Source organism: Pipistrellus kuhlii, unplaced genomic scaffold (assembly GCF_014108245.1).
Source record: "Pipistrellus kuhlii isolate mPipKuh1 unplaced genomic scaffold, mPipKuh1.p scaffold_m20_p_10, whole genome shotgun sequence".
Classification (NCBI taxonomy): Eukaryota; Metazoa; Chordata; class Mammalia; order Chiroptera; family Vespertilionidae; genus Pipistrellus; species Pipistrellus kuhlii.
Genome location: NW_023425405.1, coordinates 49297176 through 49318034, shown reverse-complemented (window position 1 = coordinate 49318034; position 20859 = coordinate 49297176). Strand labels below are relative to the sequence as shown.

The 20859-nt window shown below is 37.6% G+C and overlaps 1 protein-coding gene across 3 annotated transcripts in view; it reads left to right on the top strand.

Moving 5' to 3' along the window:
• RELN (reelin) overlaps positions 1-20859 on the top strand; it is a 372425-nt gene that overhangs the window by 115754 nt on the left and 235812 nt on the right. The window lies entirely within an intron of this gene.

Here is a 20859-nt window from a genome sequence, read left to right as displayed (position 1 = left end):
ATTCACAGCTGACTCAGGTACTGTACCATAATTTCTTTTCCTTTCCGTACTAAGTTTTTGTTTTCCCTGGACTTAATACTTTCCTTGCTTTTTTTTTTTTTTTTTTTTTTTTTTTTTTTTTTTTCATTTGCTTTCTCTTCTAAGTATTTGTTTCTCCCCTAATTGTGTAACCCTTCTTTCAGCACATTCAGACTCGGTAAGTTTTCTATCAGTTTAAACTTTTTGCAGCCTGGAGCTTTCTTTCCTGGAGCCTCTGTCCTGGTCTAGTCTGGACCAGCTGCTCTTTGGTCCAGCTGCTTAGCTGGTGCGCTGGGATCTCCCTCTCCCTCGCTCTTGCTTTGCTGCTCCAGCTTCCTTTATTTTACATGTTCCTCTCTCTTGGTATTTCCCTGAACCCTTCCTCCACTTTTGTCGTTTTTATTGTTATTTGGAAGAGAGCATCCTCGAGTAATTTCCCCAAGTAGAAAAAAAGTGTTGAGACTTTACTAGTCTGAAAATGTCTTAATTCTACCCTCTTGATTGACAGGTTGATTGTGTCTAAGAATTTTAAGTTGGAAATATTTCCCTCACAGTCAGAAGGCAGGGCTCCAGTGCCTTCTAGCCCCCACTACAGCCAAGAAGATCAAGGCTATTCTAATGCTTGACCCTTTCCAGGAAAACTTTTATTATTTACAAATTTGTAGGACTTGAGGAATTTCATGATGATATGCATTGTTTTGTGATAGAACCTCAGTGGGCTCTTCCACTGGCAGCTTGTATTCTGAAGGTCCAGGAAATTTTACTGAATTATGTCACTGAGGATGTATTCCATTCCCATGCCCGTTTTCCCTATTCTCTTTCAGGAATGCCTCTATCATGGCATTAAACATTCTGGACAGGTCCTCTAGTTTTCTGTTTTCTTTTCTTCTTTGCTTCTATTTTCTATTTATTTGTCCTTTGGCTCTACCTGCTGAGGGATTTCCTCAGCTTTATCTTCCAACTCTTCCATCAGTCTTTCAACTCTGCTATTCTCATATGTTAAATTTCCAATATATTTTCTGTTTTTCCTTTGGATTATTTCTATTTTTTTAACCCTCACCCTAGGATATTTTTCCATTGATTTTTAGAGAGAGTGGAAAAGAGAGAACAAGACAGAAAGAAATATCCATGTGAGAGAAACACATCGATCGGTTGCCTTCTGCACACGCCCTGACCAGGGCCCAGGCCAGGGAGGAAGCGGCAATTGAGGTTCATGCCCTTGATCGGCACTGAACACAGGATTTTTTTCTTTGTACCCATGTGTAAATTCTATTTCACTTTATATTTTTCCTTGCTATTCATTTTCGTCTCTTTTTCAGAATAGAGAATTTCCTCAAAAGTCCTTGCTCTTTGGCTGTAGGGCCCTCCAAAATTACCTAGACGTTCTGTAGGGTTAGTATAGGGAATGATGAGAGAGTTCAGTAGTGGTTATCTTTACCTTAGATTGATCTGGCTTGGATAATTCCCTGAGAGTCTCAGATTTAGGGATCTTCAGATTTTTCCCTTAGGCAGGTCAATTTCCAAAAAACATGTTCCAATCACTTAAGGGAGGGTATTCACCTAGTTTTGAGCCCTAGAAGAGAAAGAACGCATGGGGAGGGGGGAAAGTAACAGAGTATGTAAACTTTCACTTATCCCTATTTTCAACATAGTGCCCTGCCCACAAATGTGTCTGGTACCCTGAAGAATAAACCTCCAGTCTTGGTGTGTTGAGGCCCTGTGGTGAACTGAATAGAAGTGAAGAAAGCTTCTTAAATAGGCTTCAACCAAGAGTCTCTGTTTTCAGTCTCATCTCCCTAACTTCAGAAAACACCTAGCACTAGTAATTTCTGCATCTCTTTCAGCTCACTCCACTGCTGACTCAGAATCCAGTGTTCTGGTGTGTGCTTGGTTACTTGCAACTCATGCTTCCAGTTTCCCAGATTTTGATGTTGTCATCTGTCCTGTTTCCGTGGGTCTTTTGGTTTAGCTTTTTAAAAAGACCCTTTACTATCTTTTAGTGAGGTTTCAGGAGAGAGCAGCACTTGTTTGCATCCAGTCCCCCATCTTTAAAACCTGACAGCTTCTCAGTTACCAATCAGAACTCACCTCAGATATTGCCTCTCGGTCTCCCCATTCAGATTAGGAGTCCTTTTTTTGTGCTGCCATTGCACTTGCCTCATTCCATTATAATTATCATTTCACAAGCCTCTCTTTATTAGTCTGTGAAGTCATTCACTTGAAAGCTATGTATTATTTGTCTTACTATCTCTAGCTCTTGCAAGAAACCTGTAACATAATAGGTGCCAGGAAACACTTGTTAAGTGAATGAAGGAGCATGGATTTTAGGATCATGAAGAAGAGACACTTTTCCTGATATAGCCTATCCTGAAGAAATGATACTGATTTAGGATTTAGTTGCAGTGCTACTTGATTTTTAAAGCCAAGGAAAAAAGATAAATTGGACTTGGGTTTGTTGTTTGTTTGTTTTTAAAAAGAGATAATTCATTTTTCAGGTTTTTCTTGATGGTTACTCAATTCCTGTTTGTTTTTGTCCTTTTTGTAGAATGTGAAAGAGGTAAATTACATTTGATGATTGTCTGTAAGAAAGTACTTACAGGGAACTCATTCCCCCTTAATACCGAGGATTATGACTTTTAACAGCGGACTAAAACAAGTTCCCTCTTTCTTCTCTCCACTATAATAGATTCCCCAGTTATCTAGCACTTATTTCATTTAAAAAATTTGTAAATGCATACTATATTTTTCCATACCAACAGATAGACCATTTTTTTTCAAGATGGATAAAAATTCCTTATAGATGTAAAACCTTGATTTCTCCTTACTAAGCAATTCAAAAGCCACATATTCTCTTCTACATATTTTCTCTTTAGAGCTGAAAAAATGTTTTATAAACCATAGTGGGTCAGTGTTCATTCCTATGGTGTAGCTGACGAGAAAGGCCCTTGGGAAAGCATTCATTGTCTCTTCCAGCCTCTCCTTGCTTAGCCAACATTTTTCTAGACACAACTCTGACCATACCCGCATGTCCCTTAAGTAAAAGTCAACCATTTGGGCTAACTCTTCATTTTAAAGGTGTCCGTGTGACGAATTATAGCACACTTTGATAAATTGAAAGAGCCTATGACCCAGGAAAATGTGAATAATCGTCAACCCCTTCCCCTCCACCCCCAAGATTTAGAGATCAATAACTAATTGAGAACCCTTAGATTAAAATCCAAATAGCTGGAAGTTGGCTGGCATTTGCAGGAAGACTCACGTTTATACCCACTCCTTCCTCTAACATAGGGGTGTCGAACTCAATCAGAGAAGGGGCCAAAACCTAAAATCCAGCCTAAATCGCGGGCCGAATGGTTTACTGAACAGTCATAAACTGTCATTGTGATGGAAACGCAGTGGAGTGCAGTGATGACAGCGCGGTGCGGGCCACATTGCAAGGCCTGGCGGGACGGATTTGGCCCGCGGGCCTTGTGTTTGACACATTGGTTTAAATAGATTAGAGAAATAGAACATTGAAAATGAGAGCAGAGTTCAAATATTGATGAAAGTCTTACAAAAGCTGCAGCATATACAATTGCCCTTGGTATGCTTTTACCAGTGTAGGTGCTTACACACATGTATTCATCTGCCATGCATATTCATATATCTAGTGTTGGTTAAAAAAGCATTGACTATTATGAAATCAGATTTTTATTCTCTCCATATAGTGATTCTTCTACAGAATCAAACAGTTTCATATCTGTTGCCTTATTTGATCCTCATGTAAACCTTTGAGCTAGGCAGACCAGCTATTGTTCCCATTTCATAGATAAAGAGTGGAGCTTAGAGACAAGTTATACTACTTGTTCAGTTTTATTCACCCAGACCTCGTAGTGGCAAAACTAAGAGTAGAGGCTAATTGTCTTTTTTTAGACCTTGAATTATTTATTGACTGTGAGATTTTTTTTTTTTTTTACTCAACCTGAAGGAAGATACATTAGATACATGGTTGGCAATTTTAAATTATTTCATGAAAACCAAGTGCCTGCTAGATTTGCTGATCATCAACAATTGCACATCATTTATCTATGATCATTTATTTGTCCCCCAACTTAAAAATTATCTTGGCGGGATGTGATATGTAGAAAAGGAAGGATAGGAAAACATCATGAAAGGCCAGCCCATATTAAATAACTTGAGAAATCTGTTTTCTAACTCATTTTTGTAACTAATATTTAAGATTTAGGAGTTTTGTTTGTTAGCAAGAAATAACCTATTACTACTTTCTACATTAATTCTTAGTGATATCATACATTAGTTCATTAGAGCTATCTAAAGGATTTGTTTTGCATTCCTTATAAATAATTTGTGGGCTCACAGACGTTGCAGAATCAGGCTTGGTATTACTACACATTATTTATGACCATATTCTTCAAATATATTCTAACCTGGAAATTGTGTGTAGATTTCACATTTGCACAGCTAATATATGCATTGTCTCTGCCACACAGTAAGAAATGCTTACCTGACAGGCTGTGACCTGCATAGTGTCACAGGCACTATTCCTAATTTGTCAAAGATTCAGAGCATAAATTATGGTTTTCTTTTCAGACTACTTACTATTCAGTGCCATTCTGTTTGAAATAGAAAAGATATCCAGCAACTTCAGATGAAATTTGAGATTTCTCCTCATTCATATTTTGGCTTTGTTATCAATCAGAATGGTTAAGCTGGACATAATTTAGAATAATTCTCATATGTCTTTGAAATAACCTTTCTTTTAACCCCAAACTGAATCAAATGATTCTTATTATATGTTCTTGAAATAACCTTTTTCTTAACTCCAAACTTTTTTTTAAAATTGTCAATAAACAAATGCAAGTCTCAAAGATAAGATATGAACCCTTTAAAAATATTCCTATGATAGGAAATGTCTTCCCCTACAAAAAGGGGACATAAATGGGGTGTGTGTGATAGACTCTCTTACTCGGCAGGAGTGAAGCTCATTATGTGATGGAGATCTCCTTTCCGATTACACATTATTTGAAGATCTTAAACCGAGAACTCAGAGATTCTCAGTGGTTTTTCAGAGCCTTGAGATATTTTTGAGTGCAATTTTCATCTTTTATAAATTTGTTCACCTTTTAAAAGAGCTAATGAACCCCAATTTCTAAAGCATTTTCTGAAACTGCATCTGTTGCTAGGAGAGGAGCAGAAGGAAAAAAAATGACAGCATCCTAAGATCTATAACCTTGACAGTTCCTGTTATCCTGGAAATGTAAGACTCAAGGTTGTCATCAAGTCTCTTTACAGATCTTCACCCATTAAAATGAGCAGAAGTGCCTGCGAATTTTTATATGTCTCTAAGTTTCTTCCAGTGTTAGAAGCCAGATATCGAGCTGCAATCTCTAAGCAATTTGAAAGCAAGGTTTAGGTATCTGTTCCCCATAGAACATAGCATGAAGCTTTTTACTTAGAGGGTGCCAAAGAGTATTTCTTGAACCAACCATGGGAATGGTAGGCAAAATCATGGACTTAGTCTTATAAATTTTTAATTATCATCACTTCATTCAGGTCTTTTATTATATAACTGGAGGCCCAGTGCATGGATTTGTACACCGGTGGGGTTCCTCTGTCTGGCCTGCATCCTCTTGCATGCAGGACCTATCGGGGGATGTCAAAGAGCCAGTTTCAGCCCCATCCCCTCAGGCCAGGCCAAGGGACCCCACAGGTGCACGAATCTGTGTACTGGGCCTCTAGTATGCATATAAGATCTTTGATTAATCTCTTCCTGCCCTCCCTTATGCCTCCTTCCCTCCTAGATTCATAAGTCTGTTCCATGTTTTCATGCCTGTGGTTTCTGCTCCTGTGTGGAGCATCTGCACCCTGTTGGTCAGTGCGTATCATAGCTATCGACTGGTTGGCCAGCTGGCCAGTTGCTTAGGCTTTTATACATATAGCTACTGTGTTAATCACCTGATCCACCAACCTCTAAGAGTTTATTACATAAAGAAAGAATATTAAGTATATTAATGAAGAAACATTAAATGAAGGTGTGAATTAAATAAGAAAGAATTAATATGTATTTAAAAATGCTAGATGTATTAAAGCATTTTAATAATCATTGTGAGTACATTGGTATGAACAAAAGATAAATGCTTTTATTGAAAGGGCAGATGAAAAACAACAATTGGGAATGTGTTTATAAAATATTAGTTTGTGTAGGAATGAAGATAGAGTATTTTAGTACTGCAATCATAAAGCTGGGAAGTATTTTAGGGGAAAAGTGAGCTTATTCTTGACTCATAAGAGAGACTCAAAACTTTGGTTTTTATTTACCGACTAGAGGCCCACTGCATGAAATTCATGCATAGGAGTGTGTGTCCCTCAGCCCAGCCTGCACTCTTTCCAGTCTGGGACGCCTCAAGGGATGTCTGACTGCCCTCTCACAATCCAGGACTGCTGGCTCCCAACTACTTGCCTGCCTGTCTTCCTGATTGCCCCTAAACACTTCTGCCTGCCAGCCTGATCACCCCTTAACAATTCCCCTGGCAGCCTGATTGATGACTAACTGCTCCCTGCCAGCCTGTTTGCCCCTAGCTGCTCTCCCCTGCAAGCCTGGGTGCCCCCCCCCACAACTGCCCTTCCCTGCAGGCCTTGTCACCCCCAACTAACCTCCTCTGCAGGCCTGGTCCCTCCCAACTGCCCTCTCCTGCTGGCCATCTTGTGGCAGACATCTTATGTCCACATCGGGGCAGCCATCTTTGACCACATGGGGGCAGCCGTCTTGTGTTTTGGAATAACAGTCGATTTGCATATTATTCTTTTTATTAGATAGGATGTGGGTAATTCCAAATTTAAATTCACTTAAAAATAAAGCCTGGGAATGTTCATCTTATGTAGTGATTGGAAATATGAAAATAACGCCTTATAGGAGACCTTGTGAAACAAATGCTATTGGTTTACTTCATTTAAAAAAGTGCCAGCATTCTTAAAATAGTTTTATATTGTGACCTTGATTACTTTGGAGGCTTTGTCTCTGTTCCAGTCGGTAAAACAAAAATTACAAGAATTCTTATATCTACATTTTATATGAAAGGTACACTTTTTAAATCCCTGCTTGGGTATTTCAGATGTCATTATATACTTATCCCTGAAGCCAATCTAAGCCTTTAAATGGGACTGGCACTCTGATTTCATAAGGAGACTTGCAATTATATTGGTACTTAGAAGCCTAGTTTATTTTCCTAGGGATTTAATGCACAGTGCTAACATTATTTTTTACTGCTAAGCAAAATGCGTCTCCAAATTTCACATTTGGGTATCTTGAATTTATGTGACTTTTATAATATGTCTATATTTAAATTAACTTAAATTCTTGTTGAACCTTGGTCTAAAACTAAATCCTATAAGTGAAAATTCAAATTTATAGGAAAAGACCAATTGAAGGATTGTCCTAAAATAGTAGCTCTTTAACTAGCAATCTCCTTTTGTTCACTTAATACTTGAATGCCCTCATCTTTTCAGGAATGTATGCATAGTCTATGTTATAAGGCAAATATCAATTTTATTTTTGTTTATTTGCTCATATCTTAATTGTATGTTGTTACTGGAAATAATAATTTTGGCACATAATAATTTTGGAATATTTTTTTCCTCTACAAATTTTTTGAGAATTTGTGGCTGAATTTTGAATTTGGTAAATTGTTTTAAAATCAGCTGATATGTATTGACCACCTACTGTGTGCCATGGATTATGCCAAGCTCCAGAAATATGCATTGGTGAACAAATAATAATAATAATAAATAAAAATACAGGTTCTATCCCTGCCATAGAACCTGTATTTTTATTTATTATTATTATTATTATTATTATTATTATTGTGGCTAACATAACTGAGAGCTTATTGTATACCAGGCTCAGTATTATATGTGAATAATTTCTTTAAATCTTCACCACAACTCTGTGAGATTGGTGAGGCACAGAACAATTAAATCATTTATTTATGTGATAGTAGAGGCCCAGTGCATGAATTCATACACCAGTGGGTTCCCTTGGGCCAAAACTGGTGCTCTGACATTCTCCAAGGGGGAGAATGTAGAGAGGGTGTAGGCCAGGCCGAAGGACCCCACAGGTACATGATCAGAGCTAGCGAGGGACCTGGGAGGTTGGCCAACTGGGGAGGGACCGTGGTAGGGCTCCAGTGCATGCCTGGCCTGTCTTGTTCAGTCCCAATCAGCTGGACTCCAGCAGTAAGCTAATCTACATAACAAATGGTTAAGCAGCCTTTAGCATATCATGCTTTGATTGGTTGAACAGCCAACTGGTTGACCGGACACTTAGCATATTAGGCTTTTATTATATAGGATACCACAATAAGTAATCAGATTTAAACTAAGTTGTTCATATACCAGAGCTCATAATCTTGATCACTGTACTATACTTCCCACAAAAACCATAATTATAATTATGACAAATGACATGGAGAAGTGAAAGCTATAATGAACAGATACAACAAGGAATTTGTTTTAGTCTAGAAGATAATGAAGGCCTCTCATTTAAGATGAGATCTCAGGGATGACTAGAAGTTGCTCTATGGAAGAGAATCTCCCCCCAAAATAATTGCATAGCATAAGAAAATGTCCTGAGGTAGGAAATTGTTAGGTTGTTAGAACTGAAAGCAGGCCTTTGGCTGTAAATGTAATAGGTTGATGAAGGAATAAGGATAGAGCAGCATGTATAATGAAGCACTGGTCTCTCCACAGAGGCACAATTTGATGAACGATAGAAATTTGCCATTGTTCTAAATATAGTTGCTTCCTATATAACCAGATCTACTCATAAAAATACGTATTATTAGTAGACAGTGCATGATTTGAAAAGGAATATTCTTAGCTATGTGATTCCCAGTGTGTTTCCCACTTTAGGATGAAGGAAACTGGAGGTACAAAGTATTTGAATCTATAAACCATAGATTTAAAGTGGATAATTCTGACATGATTTTAGTTTGTTATTATTATTAAGGTTGTATGTAACCCATGGATGTTTTTATTGCTTTTATAAATTGCAGTTGGGTTGCTAGGTGTGGTGGTCATGGCAACCTATGACATGTGAAAGGCAGGTAGAAAGAGGGGATAGGTCTGCCACTAATGCTCAGAAAACGGACCCTCTGACAGAGAATGGCTAGAGGCTCTGGACCTGACAGGGGAGAGCACAGGCCAGGGGACACTGACATTGGAGTTTTTCTTAATTGGAGCCCAGTGACAAATCTGGACAGCCAACACTGGAAACCTAGAGAAAGAGAGTGTTTTTGTCTGGAGCTCTAGTTGTGGGTGACTATGATATAAACTTCTTGAGGGCACAAAATATTTTTTGTTTACTGCTTTATCCCCAGCACCCAGACTAGTGCCTGGCATTATAACCAGGAGGTCTTGGGAGCAGGTAACTAGGTAGAAGTCTGAAGTCCGCTGAGACACTGTGGAAGGGAGAAAGGAGCTCCCTAGGGATGTTCATGTGGGAAAAGGGTCCTAGATCTGCCTGGCAACGAAGGGAGACAGAGACCAACATAGGGTCTCAAGAATCATTGTTGATCCCCAAGGTCCACATTTGAAGAGGCAGCTGAGTTCTAGATCTCCCTGGATGACGGGACTAACATAATGTCCTTTGTCCTTCCTGACTCTAGGATTGGTTTAAGAACAGAGAGAAGATTGACCTTATGGGTGCCAAGATGACTGTACGCCACCAAGCCATGTTCATGGGAATCATCTAGGCCCTATTATTGCCCCTGTTTTACTCTTGAATAGACTGCAATTCCAGGAGGTTATTTAATTTGCCCAAGGCCAATACTATTAAATGGTAGCTAAATTTAAACCCAATTGTGATTACTAAATGCATGCTCTTAATCACAACACTTTGTTGCTTCTTAAACTACATCTTCGCTTTCAAGTAGCTATCAGAACAAGACTGTAAGCTAGCTACTAAGGGCATTGTAGAGAGGTATATCTGAACAACAGTGCTGGTTCAAAATTGGTCCTGCAGAGTCAGGGAATAGTGTGGTCCAGGGCTGGGCGATCAGAGATGTCCTTATACGGAACTGGAAAGGCTCACTAGGGCCGTGGCCAGCAAACTGCAGCTTGAGCACCACATGCAGCTCTTTGGCTCCTTGAGTGTGGCTCTTCCACAAAATACCATGGCCTATACCAAATAGGGCGAGTCTATTTTGAAGAATTGGTGTTAGAAGAAGTTTAAGTTTAAAAAATTTGGCTCTCAAAAGAAATTTCAATCTTTGTGCTGTTGATATTTGGCTCTGTTGACTAATGAGTTTGCCGACCACTGGACTAGGGGCACAAATCACAGTGCATGTAGAAGCGACACACAAAGATTCTCATCTGTGACTTATTAGCATAATTAATGATTTGTTGTTTTCTCTCAAATGAAAATTAGTTTGTCAGATGTAGTCATTGAGGAAGCTAATTACACATAACTGCACAGGGCCTGCCCGCCCCAGGCAAAATGGAATGTCTTTGGCTTTGATTTGTTGCCTCCTTTCTTGGCAGCATTTCCTTCCCTTCACAATTCCTTTATAGACCCTCACATGCCCAGGATTTTTATGCTGCCCTTATCTTTTCCTTCCAGAAGAAAATTGATGTAATAAATGAGTTCATAGAAGGGTTGGTTGGTAATTTAATAAATGATACTGCCTGGAAATTTTTGTGGTTACAAAAGTGGTCTTGCTAAATGTGACATGGTGTCCTGGATCGGATCCTAATGGGGCAGGGTGAGGACGTTATCTGAAACATGGTAAATTCTGAATGTTATTTTCTTAGTATTGATACACGTACCATGGTTGTGAGAAGAGTTATCAGTAAGGGAAGCTGAGTGAAGGTTGTGTGCGGGAGTGCTCTTACGCTGTCTTGGCAACTTTTCTGTTAAATCTAAAGTCATCCCCAAATAAAACATTTCAAGTAGCAAAAGGACCTTAAAAAGAGATCGGTTACTTTTCAAAGGAATAAATCTCTAATTAAGAATTGCAGGCATGTGGGTCACACCACATAGGTATGTAAGGATGGCTCTGTAGCTATATCCCCACTTACTTCCTACAAACTCTTCTCATATTTAACCAGTGAATATTTCTGTTTTGTAAATTTTGGATGGTATGAATTTGTATTCATGGTAAGAAGATTGTATCTATTTTTCTCACTGCTATAAATACTGCTGAAAGACAAAACACACACACACACAGATACACACACACATACACACACCAAAAAAACCCCCAAAAAAACCCACACCCAACAACAACAAAAGCAGGCTGAGATTTAAATTTGCAAACCCAGAAACACACAGCCATTTTTCTTTTTTTCTTTTTTAGGGAAGGGTGATTGATTCCAGAAATCTGAATTAGGCAAATATATGCTAGGAGATGAGTAACTTAGGAAAAACAAGATCATTAAATTGCTACTGTTTTAACAGATCAGAAGGAAAACAGATTCACTGGGCTTTTAAAGACTCACATAGGGTTTGTTCTTTAATGGCAAACTGGAAATCAGTGGTCTTTATAACTTAATTTAAGCAATAAATGCTTGAGTATATACATTCAGTTCAGTGTTCTAAAAGAATTGACTGTATATAACTCCAGGAACATTAAAATTAGGTAAAGAGTTTAGAAACATGATTTTCCTCTTGGAAAGGTAGACCAACTAGTTGGCACTGTGTCAGACTGAGAGACAATAGAAGCTTGTTCTATTATTTAAACAAATTGACTGGTTTGGCAGTTGCTACAGCAATGAGCCTTAATGAACTACTGAAAAATGAAAATGTGATTTCTTTAGCATTATACAAAAATGGAATATTTGCAGGCAAATGACATTATAAGAGCCCAAGTTCTGTCAAATGGCATTCCTTGTTGCTACTTTATTCACAATGTAATTCAAACAGTGTATGTTTTCTGGGAAAAAATTGTAAAGATGGGCCATCATTTTTATGCCATTAGTCATGGTCTGTGTCTTGTAATTCCAAAGGAATTTTAAAATATTCATTTTTCATGACTGACTTTTCACTTTTAACTCACTGTTTCCCTGCCTTTGTTTGCAGTAAAGGCTTTCTTTTAGCTACATTCCTGAAATTGGATGATTTGTTCATGTCTTCCCAGCAAAAGGAAAAAAAAATCATGAAGCAAACAATCCAACTCCAAAATGCCTAATTTTATGATTAATTGACTCAATCTCCTTTGCTCTGTTAGTGAATCCCTGGTCTTAGTGATAAATTATTGACTTTAAATATCTATACCTTATATTTTCATCAACTCCCATTTATCCACAATGGGTTTTCTCCAATAATATTGTGTGGAATTCCAGAAAAGGTCTTTTTAACAAAAACCTTTCAACCTTCCCAGCCTCAAGGGCTTGTTAGTCATTGAGTGAACTCACAAAAAATATGAGTCAGGCAAAACAACGTTCCTGAAGCGGAGACTTAGCTTGAGCCGGCAGGGACCATTTATGCAGATAATCTACTGCAGAATGTGTGTGTGTCGGGATCTTTTTTCCTTTGCCCAAAGCAATGCAGGAAGCTGGTTATGACAGATCCACAGAAATTGACTTCAATAGGAAATGCTCTTGGCATTAGGGGGTATTATATATAATTATATTGCTAGACATGAGCCGAAGTTGAAATATTTTATTCGTAGTATAAATGTGGTATTCAATGTGGTAAGCAGAAGTTTCGGTGCAAATACTGTAGTTTTTTTATGGGCTGAGTTCTTACAAGCCTATTATATACCAGTGATTGTCAACCAGGGATAATTTTGCCTGTATTCCCAGGGATCATTTGACAGTGTCTGGAGACAATTTTTGTTGTCATACCTGACATCTAGTAGAGACCAGGAATGCTGCTAAACATTCTGTATGCAGCTCAAATTTCACTAGTGCTGAGGTTGAGAAATCCTTCCTATGTACCAGCTTGTGAATGACAAGACCAGAACCAACTCTGAAAATGCATTATTATGTCATACAACATCCTTTTAGGTTCATAGGAGAATCCCACCTCACTGAAAATTACTTTTTCTGTTTCTTTTATTGTTAGTGGGAGTTAAATATACACATGATTCTTATCTATTAAGTACAGTGACAAATCACAGGGGAAGGCAGGGCAATCCCAATGAAGGACCAATAGAATAAACTGTAATTTCCACTCATGGGTTTTTGGTTGGAGAAAGAAGGAATAAAACAACCTGCTCATAGTGGTGGTTGTCACCAGTTGGAAGATGTTGCCAAGAGGGAGGGTGAAGCATTCTGAGTCCTGGGGAAACAAGTGATAGTGGTACATCTGTTCAGACCAGTCATGTGCAAGCCTGACTACAAGTAGAATCTTGCGTGCCTGAGCCCCAAACCCAGAGAGTTTGCATAAACTGGCTGAGACTGGGGGCTGGCACATTATATATTTTTAAAGCTTCCCCTTTTCAGGGTCACTAGTCTCGATGGTTTGGATTTGCCTTTTAAACACCCTTCGCACAAAACATCATCTGTCTGGCCAAATGGTTACTTGTCCCACCACCCTTGTTGCTTGTTTCCATCTCACATTCCCATGTTTTTCCCTGAAAATGCACCTACCTGAGTGTTATTGTTGGTGGGAAGTTTCACATTCCTCATGTGTCCACTGTCTGTTTTTTTATTGACTGGTAAATGGTTCTTCTTAGACTTGTGCTGAACTTGTGCTATTCCAATATCGGGCTCACTAGTGACAGAGCTGGTGACATCATCAAGAATCTCACCTGGACACTCTCTCTAGCAACACAGCAGCACTGGAGGCAATATGGAGATCAGTCTGAGTATGCTTCTGTATTAACCCAAGAGAGTGTGCTTCTAGGTGAGGGGTATACAGAAAAAAAGAATCAGCTTTCATCTAGACAACATCCTAAGCATTTGGCCTGGTTATTTCAATACTGTAATTTATTTAAAAACAAAAAGGCACACATAACTGCTTTTGCATGTACTTGTAAAAGTTGTAGTTTTGCCTGCAGAGGGCCAAAGTGTTATGCTATAAATATGCTAGATAGTTTAAGGGGACTTTCAATTAATCATTACATCAATAATTTAATGTGTTTTCTTTCATCTAAATGCACCCTTAGGTAAGAGAAGCACTACTTTCACAAAAGAAAAATTACTTTCTCTCTCTGTGCTTAAAGTTGCATGAGATGCAGAAATTAAACTTTGGTTTAATTGAAATTTGGTTGCAGTTTGAGGCCACCTACTACATTCTTTTTATTAAAGTATTGAAGAATGGCAGCATTTAAAAAAATACTAATTTAGGTCTGTTTTCTGGATATTTTAAGCCTTAAAACACTTCTTTTTATCTATTTTAACTTTAACCTCAAGAAAGAAGAAGTATACCCAATTCACATCTTAATAATGATTATGACTCTTTAATATATCCTTATAACGATATATGTCTATCTACCATTAGCTTATTTACAATCTTCTAGAATATATTTCAATTTTATTTTTTAATAATAGCATCATTGAGATACATACCATACTTACATAAGCATGAAAACCCTAGAAAAACTTAGTAGGAAATTATCTCTCAATAAAGTTGGGAGGGGGGAGGGTAATAAAAGATATGATGAAAGACTTACATAATTATTTAAAATATTAAAAATAAAAAATTTAATAAAGAAAATATATAGCTATATAGTAGAATATGATTTACCCTTTAAAAATCTTGTAATATAAAACAATATAAAGATTTAATGCAACATTTATTAAAATACCAGTGACATTCTTGTTAGAATTAGTACAACTAATCATAAAATTTATATGGAACTTGAAAAGATCCTGAATAGCTACAGAAATTTTGAGGAAGAACAATGTATTAGGTATCATGCTCCCAGATATCAAAGTATAGTATAAATCTACAGTAATCAAAATAGTATGTTACTGGCATAAAAACAGATATGGAGATCAATGGAATGGGATGGGATGGGATGTAATGAATAGAATAGAACAAAACAGAATAATAGAGCGCTCAGAAATAAATGCTCACTTTTAGGTCAATTAATATACAAAGGAGGCAAGGATATACAATGGAATAAAGACTGTCTCTTTAATAAGTGGTGTTGGGAATACTGGATAGGTTCATGCAAAAAAACAAAAACAAAATTGGACGATTATCTTACACCATAGACAAAAATAAACTCAAAATGGAATAAAGATTTAAATGTAAAACCTGAAACCATAAAGCTCTTAGTAGAAAGCATAGGGAATGAATTCTTTGGCATCGTTCTTACCAATATTGCTTTGGATATATCTCCTTGGGCAAGGGAAACAAAAGGGGAAATAAACAAATAGGGCTACAACAAACTAAAAAAATTTTCATAACAAAGGAAACCATAAACAAGACAAAAAGACAACTACTGGATGTGGGAAGATAATTCCCAAATCTCACAAAGAGTTAGTATCTAAAGCATTTAAGAAACTTATTCAACTTAACACCAAAAAATCCCAAACAAACAACCTGATTAACAAATGGCCAGAGAACCTTAATATGTAGACATTTTTCCAAAGAGGAGACATATTGGATGCATACTTTGGATTCTCAGACGGAAGGTGGGGGAGGGTAGGTGCATGTGAAAAGATCAACCAAAGAACTTGTATGCATATATGCATAACCCATGGACACAGACAATAGGGTGGTGATGGCCTGTAGTGGGGACAATGGCAGACTAGAAGAGAGCAATGGGGTAAAGAAGGACATATGTAATACTTTCAACAAGAAAGTTTTTTTTAAAATATATTTTTATTGATTTTTTTACAGAGAGGAAGAGAGAGGGATAGAGAGTTAGAAACATCAATGAGAGAGAATCATCGATCAGTTGCCTCTTGCACACCCCCCACTGGGGATGTGCCCACAACCAAGGTACATGCCCTTGACCAGAATCAAACCCGGGACCTTTCAGTCCACAGGCCAACGCTCTATCCACTGAGCCAAACTGGTTTCGGCAAGAAAGTTTTTTTTGTTTGTTTGTTTGTTTTGTTTTGTTTTGTTTTTTAAGTACAGTAATTTGCAGATGGAAAGGAAACAAGAATCTTTGCAAGTGAATTGATTCCTTTGAAGATCAAATTTACCAAATTCAAACCACCTCTCTCTTTCCCAGTGTCCCGCATATTTAGAAACACTTTTTGGAGGGTCTCTTGGCACAGGCATGCTGATATTACATTGGATTAACATCAGATTGCTGATTAATGAGTATCCTACCAACTGTGAATGGACAAAGCACACTAACATACCAGACCTCACTAGTAGAGCAGGAAAGAAAGGCAGGAAAAGAAACCCAGCATTGCCCTTAATTTAAAAACTATTCTTTAGGTAAATCTGTGAACATTTTATAAAATAAACAATACACTTGGGTAGGCATTGCAACAACTATATCAAAACCACTTTTTATTCCTTTTTTTGCGGGGGGAACTGGATGTCCATATGGCACATTTGAAGCAAAATGTGCACCTCAAAATATAGTTTTGATTTTTCTCATATGTTCAAGTCATTATGACAGGTGCTTTATGGGAGATAATGTTTTTTAATTAACTATTCCTACTATTCCAGAAGCTTGAAACCTATTTAGGTAGACTGTATCTGAAGAGTAAATATTCATATATTTAATAATTATTATCCATATTGTCATACAGGGAATATAAAGCCTAGAGTGATTAAAGGAGTTTTGCAAAAGTCAGATAGCTCATAAAAGTGGCAGCTCACTTTGTTCAAATGTTGGTATTTCTGACTCCAGAGACTCAGAGCTCAGCACTTACTACACTACACACTCAATTATTAAATGGCTTGGGTAGACAGTTGCTCTATGAGTTCAGTTAAAATTAAAATGTGGCATATTCTTTAAAAGTTACAACAACAAGCCCTAGCCAGTTTGGCTCATTGGATAGGGTGTTGGCCTGTGAACAGAATGGCCCTGGGTTCACTTACAGTCAAGAGCAGGTCCTTTGGTTGCAGGCTGGATCCCCAACCCTGGTCAGGGTGCATGTGGGAGCCAAGCAATTGATATGTCTTTCTTACATCTATGTTTCTCTCTCTATCTCTCCCCCTCCTCCACTCTCTAAAAGTCAGTGGGAAATATCCCCATGTGAGGATTAACAACAACAACAAAGTCTATTTTAAGCTCTGAATATAGTAATCATAATTAATTTTCTTTATTTGGTAGAATCTTTAGAGCTTTTCAAATGATAGGTTGTAATAACCCAAGGGGATTTTAACATTACTTATTTAATAGGGATTCTTGTTGCCAAATTTGCTCTAGAAATCTATGCATCTCTCAAGAAGTTGATAAGTACTTATTAGAAGCTTGTTTAAGAAATTTGGTCTACTCTCCAGAACAATGAACAATGAGGATATTTTTAAAACTCTTCTGAAAAATTACTGCTAATTATGGAAAATTCAGTGCAAGTTATTAGCACCACAAATTTGACAGAGCTTCCCCAAAAGAGAGCTACAAATATAAATTACATAAAATAACAATTCTGAAATTAAATAAGACCTGTTACTATATATCATAACTGTGCATTTTAATTTTTGTAAGAAAAATATATTATGGGTTAAATATTGAAGGACATGACCTTTAGTCTTTCAACTCTTAGTGTTTTTAAGAAATTTAATATATTTTTTAATATTTATATTTAAATGTATATACATATAGTTAAACTATGTATTAATTTAAATATAGACATATTTAAATGGGGATCAAGCCTGCAACCTGGGCATGTACCCCACCTGGGAATCGAACCGTAGCCTCCTAGTTCATAGGTCGATGCTTGACCACTGAGCCATATGACATACTGCCAGGAAATACATTTTATCTTAAATATTCATGTTTATAGGCCCCTGAAATTGCTAATGATGCATCTCCTGTAAAGTTGGGTATTTTTATCTTCAAATCTGAGGATTTAAAAGGAAGGTAAAGAAAATGTTGCACAAACAGGAGGTGATGGTGAGGGTATGATTGGGGGGGGGTTGGGGATTGAGAACAATGGGGGAATAAGGACACATGTAATACCTTAATCAATAAAAAAAAGAAAAAAGGAAAGTGCTGCATGCGATGATTATCTTTCAATATGCTCATTGTTTCCCCACGGAGATTGAGCCATGGTGTGGCTGAGATTGGCACTTGGTGCTCTTGTATTTGTTAGAGAACAGAAGAGATGTGAGGGAATCGTGCAGGCTGTTGGAGAAACTGTGACACAGGGACTGCAGTGAGCTGATTAGAAGTTGAGAGACTGATTGAACACCATGGAAGAAGGGATCAAGAGAATAGTATCTTTAAAGATTGATTCCAGGGAGCTGCTGGCCAAGTGACCAAAGTTCCAAATGAAGACAGGAAAGTAATTTGTCCTAAAGAAGCAAAATAAAAGTGCTTAACTATGGACTACAGCAGTGGTCAGCAAACTGCGGCTCATGAGCCACATGCGGGCAGCTCTTTGGCCCCTTGAGTGTGGCTCTTCCACAAAATACCACGGCCTGGGCAAGTCTATTTTGAAGAAGTGGCTTTAGAAGAAGTTTAAGTTTTAAAAAATTGGTTCTCAAAAGAAATTTCAATTGTTGTACTGTTGATATTTGGCTCTATTGACTAATGAGTTTGCCGACCACTGGACTAAAGAATTGGAATAGAGAGCACAAGCCAGAGAAGGAATGAATATGACTATGAGGCCCATAAAGCAGGCTGTCCCCCTGGAAAGAGATTAAAGACTACCATCAAATTTATGAATCGGATCAATGATGATTTAATGTGATGATTAAACACAAGGAATCTACACTCTGTGTGGGTTTGAATCCTGACTTTACCATCCGCTTTATGATATTAGGTAAATCACACAGCAGTTCTGTGTCCCAGGAAAATGGGGATAATGGTATCTAACTTGGAGGGCTGTTGTCAGGACTGAGTTAATATATGTGGAGACCTTGCAACAGTGCCTAGCAGGGAGTAAATTTCAATTCATCAAAGTGTTATAATAATAACAACAATACATAATGTTTATATATTCATATACCAGTCACATCATTACTACTCCTTTGGATTTTCCCATGCAGAGTATTTCAGATAATGACATTGAGCACATGGTATGCTCTGCAAATCAGTGTCTAACCCCTGAGCCTTTTCTTTAAACATTAAATAATGAGAACATGTAAAGGCCAGGTGCTCTGGTTGAATTGATGAAGCCTGGAATACTCTCTGCTCCCCCTCCCCTGACTGCCAGGAAGACCATGGAACAGATTTTGAAAACTACTATGGATGCAGAGGAAAGAATAGAAGGCTTGAAATCAAAAGCTGGGGTCAGATTCTATCTGCCATTACCAGTTTGTGTTATACTGAGCAGGCCTTCACTGTGCCTCAGTTTCCTGGTTCATGTGCTATAAGAGTAATAGTACAATAGTTTAGTGGTTCTCACACTCTGCTTCTCTAAAACCCTAAGAGTTCCAGAGAAATGCACCAAGAAGTTGGGGGAATGGGTGATGGGGAGCATGCCGGATGAGGAAAGGGAACCTAACAACTTCAAACGCTGTCAGATTTCTTTCAGAGCTGGTCCAAGGAGACTTGATACTGGTGACAGTAATAATTCAATGGGGGATAGATATCAGAAAAGTCTGCAGCATGGAGGAGGAAGGTATATCCACATGGGGACCATGAGCTCCCATTGGGGCCCACCAAGGACAAAGTATTGACTGAGTGGTGCACATATGGAGGGGAAATGCAGAGGCCAAACTTTGCCTTCTTGTGACCAAGCACAGTGCCTTCACATAACCCATCTTCAGTAAATGATGGTTGAATCAAATTACTTTTGACCTACGGTAGGTTTGTCTAGAATAAAGTTGAGATTTAATGTTAATATATTTTAGTTATTTGCCCCAAACAGTTTAGCTCAGTGGATAGAGTGTTGGCCTGGGGACTGAAGGGTCCCAGGTTCAATTCCAGTCAAGGGCATGTACATTGGTTGCGGGCACATCCTCAGTTGGGGGTGTGCAGAAGGCAGCTGATCAATGTTTCTCTCATTGATGTTTCTAACTCCCTATCCCTCTCCCTTCCTTTCTGTTAAAAATTAATAAAATATGTTTAAAAAATAAATATATTTTAGTTATTGAAAAGATCAGGTTTCTTAAAGCAAGATGATTTTCTGTTTTAAATTTGTTTAAGTAATACATTTTATACCAGAAAAAAAAACAATTTTAAGGAAAAAGAATTTGAATATAAAACATAAATAATTATTCCATTGTTAAGACAGTTCCTATTATAGCCATTGAATAACACATCTGCTGCAAGGATATTATTACATATATATTTTTTACCAATCTATGTGCACAGCTCTAATTAGAGGAGGTAAAAGATATATATCTCCTTCAAATGGTGAATTAGACCCAATAAGTGTATATTTTATTATGACAGATTTTGTAATTATGAAAGCTTCAAGTAGCCCTCTTTTAAAAAAAATACTTTAAAATGTAATTCTTGTCTCACCTCTCTGTATGATATGGCGACTGTTGATTTCAGGACAAAAAGTGCATTAAGAGCATCTTTTCCCAGTGCTAATATCATTATTGCTCCACAAAACATTTTCTGTCAAGGCTTGCTGAAGAAGAAATTTTAACAAGCATTTTTTCCATGCTTTTTCTTCTACCTAGGATTTGCTCACATCTATGGTTTTCAAAGTAAGCCCACAAATGCTACAATATTTTTACAAAGCATAACCAGAAAATAATTCATAACCCAGGTGCCTTGGTTTAAGCCTCACTCTATTGTTATTTTTTTTCATTGTTCAGATGCACTAATGTTTTAAAAAACCACACAATAATGATGGTTTTTCAAA